At 40.1% G+C, this 6,000-nt stretch overlaps 1 long non-coding RNA gene across 1 annotated transcript in view; it reads right to left on the bottom strand.

Annotated features, from left to right (window-relative positions):
* Positions 1-237: 237 nt before the first annotated feature.
* Positions 238-6,000, bottom strand: part of LOC111765884 (uncharacterized) — a 28,767-nt gene continuing 23,004 nt past the window's right edge. The window contains exon 3 of the long non-coding RNA XR_002798098.3: positions 238-1,114. This is a non-coding gene — a long non-coding RNA (uncharacterized lncRNA). The remainder of the gene's footprint in view (positions 1,115-6,000) is intronic.

The following is a 6,000-nucleotide window of genomic DNA, read 5'->3' as shown; positions in this document are numbered from 1 at the left end:
AAACAAAAATAAAAACACCTATAGACACAGGATCACAGAGGCACAGTAAAGCATGGGAGTAGTGAGACAGAAATTCTCAGAAGTTAGAAGAAGACTTCCTAACACTCTCAAAGCTTTGAGTCAGAGCATCAGGGAGTCTCTGCTGACAACCAGGTTACATTTTTATACATGAACAAAGATTAAACATAACAAGAAAAAGATGAAAATAGGTGATATATTTCAAAAGAAAGATATTGGTTGATTTTAACACCTTTATTTCTGATTACAGAGTTGTGCATATGCTTTGTAAAAAAATTTTTTTAAATACAGAAATGCATAAAGAAGAAAAAACACTGTTGTATACTTATTCTACACACCACAAACAGTGCATGAAAATACTTATTTCCTCCACATTCTCACTTAACAATGGGGATTGGAATTTTCTCTCATCTATGCCAATGTAATGGGCAAAAAATGGCATTTCAGTGTTGTTTTCATTTTATTTCTTTAGTCACTAGTGAGGTTATTTTCTCTTGTTTATCAAGTATTGGACCTATCAACTTCATATTTTAGAAATTATATATTTAATGTTATTTGCCTGCTTTCTTATTGTAGCTTTATTTTTCTTGCTTTAACCATTTGCCATTTATACAAGAAATATTTCTTTGGGTTATATTTAGCATTTTAACTTGTTTATGGAGTTTGGAGAGCATTGTAGTGTTTTTTTATTTAGTTATATCTATCAATATTTTCCTCTGTGCTATTTTCTCTTGTTTAAATGCTTAAAAGGTTTTTCCTATTCTACAGTCAAGTAAATATTTATTATTTTTCTAATCCTAATATGCTTTCTTTTGTTTTTTCCTGTCTTCAGTCTACGCAGAATTGAGTAATTTTTATGAGATAGTGATCTAAATTTATGTATTTCATGAATATTCAATCATCCTAACATCATTTATATTAACCGATCCATTCCTTTCCACTGAGGCAAAATGCGACCTGTACATAGCTGAGGAGATCTTTCTGTCGATTTGACTGGGTATAAATATCTTGAACACAACTTTTTCTTTCAAAATTCCATAGAAATTGCTTCATCATCTTCTAATATCTAGTTTGGCCGTCCATATCTTTCTGTGATCTGAAAACAAAATGTACATAGAATAGGAGTTACTTGTTTTACAAATGTTTAAAATAATTTGTCTACTAACCACCTAAGATTTCACCTTTTTTGGAGCTAGTTCTTCGAAAGCACCCTCTCCAATTTCTCTCATATCTATTGGTATACTTATATCATGTCCCTTAGGTCATTTTTATTTTTCTAGAAAATCTTTCAGTTTATCCAGATTTTCAAATTCATTAACATGAAATTTTTACATAGTATTTTTTTTAATTTCTGCTTTATCAGTGATTCAGTTCCCTTTCTCCTATCCTGTGTTGAATACTTGTGTTTTATCCCTATTAATAATTTAAATTGCCAAGGATTGTTTTATATTCATCTTTTTAAAAATTAACTCTTAGATTCATTTATCATTTCTATTATTTTTATATTTTCAAATTTATTACTTTCTGGTTGTAAACGTATTCTGTTCTTCCTTCCTTGGGTTCATTTTGGGATTTTCTTCCTCATTGCTTGCAGTGAGTGCCGAGTTCTCTTTTGCTCGATAAGAACATTGTTAAAGGCTAAGGATATTCCTTTGGACATATCATTGGCAACACTCCATCAGTTTTGATACGTTGTAATTTCATTGTTACAGTGTTCTACATAGTCTGTAATTATAATTTTGATGAAATCATTGACTAAAGTATAATTTCCATTCTTCCTTATCTCATCCAATATACTTCTCAGCTTAACTTATCTCTCTTTTGGCTTTTTGCTTCTCTCTCATGAAGACCATGTTCTTAATGTCTGCAAAGATACCAAATAGTTTCCTGGATTTTTCTTCTAGATTCTGAAGCGATGAATCTTTATCATGGGTCTTTTCTCTTGATATGTAATACTTTTACATAGACTTGTTATTGGCTTTTTTTCTTGTTCATCTTCAAGATAGCCAAAACCTATATAAACCCTTTAAAACATCCAATGTGCAAGAAAAGTACTGGCCCTATTCTCTGTTCACATGAGTGATGGCTAAATCCACTTTCCAGATCTTCCTCAGGAGGACAGACTAAAGGACACAGCTCACAACTCAGTTCTCAGGTTCTAGCAGATAACTCTACTTGACCAAGGGGACCTCTCCTACACTGATGAGTGGTGAGTTCTCTAATCCTCTGAACTGGTAAGATGCTGGGAAAAATGCAATTCTCAGCACACAGTGATAATTGTGGTTCATCTTGCCTCCATTCCTTCGTCTACAATTTATTTGTGGGGTTTGAATCTCGAAGTGTGGAAGTTGGCGCTATCAGTGTGTGTGCGCACACTCACTCACACACAAACATGCACACATTTTCTTCCAGTGTTGATTCTAGAAATTACTGTCTCTGATTGAATGCTGACATTATGTGAGGGGGAAGGATATGAGTTAAGAGAGAAGGGAGGAGAGGGCATGAAGCAATATTTTGGGGACCTCAAGGGACAAGGATGGCTTCCCTGTTTCTAATTATTATGGCCCAGGGTCTCAGAGTCAAGAAAGGCAGGAGAAAATCCCTTCTTACTCTCCTTCAGATTGTCTTCATTTCATAAGGTAAGTGTGAGGCAGGGTATTCACTTCCTAGGTCTTCCACAACAATATACCACAGACTGGGCAACATAAAATAAGAAAAAACTTACTCTCTCACCATTTTGGAAGCCAGATATCCCAAATCAAGGTGTCAGTAGGGCCCCGCCCCTTCTAGGGGAGGACCCTCCCTTGCCACCATCAGCATCTGGTAGCCCCAGGTGTTCCCTGGCTTTGGGCAGCATAACTCCAATCTCTGCCTTGGTCAGCACATGGCCTTCTCCCTGTGTCTGTGCCTCGCCATCTCTTCTTAGAAGGACTACTGTCGTATTGGATTAGGAGCCACCTTAATTCGGTATGCCCTCACCTTAAATTGATTAGACCCAAGTTCCAAGATTAAGACTTCGGCATACCTTTTAGGAGACCCAATTCAACCCACAACAGTCAGGTTTCTCTCAGTGCAATTCTATCTGCTTTAGAGTTAATGGAAATCCCTCTCTGATTCTGTATTAGGTTGGTTATCAATCTTAGCTTGGGTACATTTGTTTTTATCTCTTCCTTTATTTCCATGGGTATTTAGTGAAAAATTTAAAGAAGCTGTATCAGGGCCTAAGAGTCAGATGCCATTTTAATGAGCATTTTTTCATTAATTGTTATAATGTTGTTCATGCAATAAATTCCAGTCTTGCTGCCGCCTCAGTTGGGTCCCCATTATATCTTGATAGGCATATTGGGAACATTTCCTGACTTCTCTCCCTGTCTCCAATCTCATTCCTTCCACTCCATCCTCCACCCTAATTACAAAGAATGCTCTTCTAAAGCCAAATCTGTTATGCCCACTTCTCCATTCCAACATCTTCTGCTCAGCCATTCAGATACACATTAAGCACCTATAAGTTATAGGTTCTGTGTTAGGCCTCAAGAATATGGAGATGAACCTATTCTCAAGAAGTATACAGTATTTGGTGAGGAGGGAGAAACTAGAACTTACAATTCAGCATGATGAAGACTGGAGTCAGGAAGCCCAGAGTGCAGTGGGAGAACAGAGTGAGTAGGAGCATTGCCAACCTGGGAGAAGTTTCCAAGAAGAGGAGATGTCAGAAGGACAAGGGGGAGTCAGATGAGGAAGGAACATGTTCTAGAACATGGAGGGTAAATGGAAAGACATGATGCAAGAGAAATGCATCACAGCCAGGCAGAGCAGGAACATAGCAGGTAAGAGATGGGGCTGACAAAATCATCAAGGCCAGAGCCACAGAAAGCTCTATTTGTAAGGCTAAGGAGCTTGTAACTTTTAATCTGAAGGCAGTGGGAATCCAGGAAAGGGTTTTACCCAGAAGGCCACATGCCAGGCATGCCTGTTACAAAGTTCCTTGTGTCCCTGGAAGAGGAATGAGAGACAATGAGATGTTAGGTAGGGAAACTCAGGGAGCTGTGGTGATGGTTCAGGTGAGAGATGCTGTGGAGGGTCCAAAGTCCAGAGATGTTAGGAAGCAAACCTACTAGATTTGTTGACTGAGCAGCATCCATACATCTTTCCATGGCACTCAAGGCCTCTTTTTCAGGTCTAAATAAGGAGGTGGTAAAGCACATGATGGGTTGGGGAACCATAATCCACTGAGTAAGGCTGGAGCACAAGGTGTCTGCAGTCTGCACTGCATCTTGGACCAAAGTTACAATTCCCATACCTTCCACCAGGCCAGAATCTGACAAAGAGAACAGTGAACTGCACAAAGCCAACACTGCCAAGCACATGCAATGAGTGACCAGGGGAGACTAGAAAACTGCAAATGAAACAAATATTTTCTACCCACCAATAGCAAACTGCAAATTATGCTGAAATGTCTGGAACCTTCCAGAGGTAAGCATTCAGAATACAGACGGAAAGTGGGCTATTTTTGATCCTCTGACTTACATGTTTATTTTGACTTAACATATTTTTTTTTTAATTTTTTTATTTTTTATTGACTTTGTAATAATATTACATTAAAAATATATATGTGAGGTCCCATTCAACCCCACCCCCCCACCCCCCCCTCTCCCCCCCCCCCTCTCCCCCCCCCCAACAACACTCGTTCCCATCATCATGACACATCCATTGGATTTGGTAAGTACATCTTTGGGCACCTCTGCACCTCATATACATTGGTTCACATCATGGCCCATACTCTCCTCTATTCCATCATGTAGGCCCTGTGAGGATTTACAATGTCCGGTGATTACCTCTGAAGCACCATCCAGGGCAGCTCCATGTCCCGAAGACGCCTCCACCTCTCATCTCTTCCTGCCTTTCCCCATACCCTTTGTCCATTGTGTCCACTTTTCCCAATCCAATGCCACCTCTTCTATGTGGACACTGGATTGGTTGTGTCCATTGCACCTTTATGTCAAGAGGAGGCTCAGATTCCACCTGGATGCTGGATGCAATCCTCCCATTTTCAGTTGTAATCACTCTAGGCTCCATGGTGTGGTGGTTGTCCTTCTTCACCTCCATCTTAGCTGAGTGTGGTAAGTCCAATAAATCAGATTGTAGGTGCTGGAGTCTGTTGAGGCTCAGGATCTGGCTATCACATTGTCAGTCCAGAGATTCAAATCCCCTAAATATATCTTAAACCCCAACATTAACTGCACCTCCAGCACATTAGCATGAAAGTCTTATGAAGGGAGATCCCATCTGAGTCCAGATTCATCACACATAAACACCATTTCCAAAGAGGGGCCATCTGCCCTGGTAGTTAACCCCATCGGCCATGACCATAACTCCCATGGGTCTCTTTAGCCCTCAAAGGAACCAATATCTGGGGGTTGTATCTGCTTTATCTGTCTCTCTGACTCTGCTCAGTTGTGCATGAGGGCAAACCTTCTGCCAGCCTCCAGACTCTTTTTTAGAAATTAACATATTTATTTTGAATCTGCTTAATGCAATGGTCAAGGAGCTGAGCAAGGGAGGATGGTGGCCTGTGGTTTAGGGGTGGGATAGAAAAGGCTATTCTGCCTGGCTTAAGAAGGGTCAGCAGGGCAAGCATGGAGCCAGAGGAAAGAGGAAGCTCCAGGGAAAGAAGAGCCCATTAGGAAATAACTAGAAGAATAGAATGTGCAAGCATAGCAAATGGTTTCCAGTTTCTCTAGGGACAAGGGGAGGAGGGGACCAGCCCAGTGCTTTCAGCTTGGGCCACCAAGTTACAGTCTGGCTGTGAGAATGTTGGCAAACAAAGTTTGTACCTCAACTTCTCCAGTTTCATTCCCCTAAAAATAGTCTTGTCAGGAGCAGCTACACAGTTTATGGGGCCCAGTGCAAAATGAAAATACACAGCCCCTGGTCAACAGAACATTAAACCAAGTGCCAGGCCCTTCTGAGTGTGGGGCCCAG

The sequence above is a fragment of the Dasypus novemcinctus genome, chromosome 8, assembly GCF_030445035.2.
Source record: "Dasypus novemcinctus isolate mDasNov1 chromosome 8, mDasNov1.1.hap2, whole genome shotgun sequence".
NCBI classification, from domain to species: domain Eukaryota; kingdom Metazoa; phylum Chordata; class Mammalia; order Cingulata; family Dasypodidae; genus Dasypus; species Dasypus novemcinctus.
This window is presented reverse-complemented; position numbering and strand designations above follow the sequence as displayed.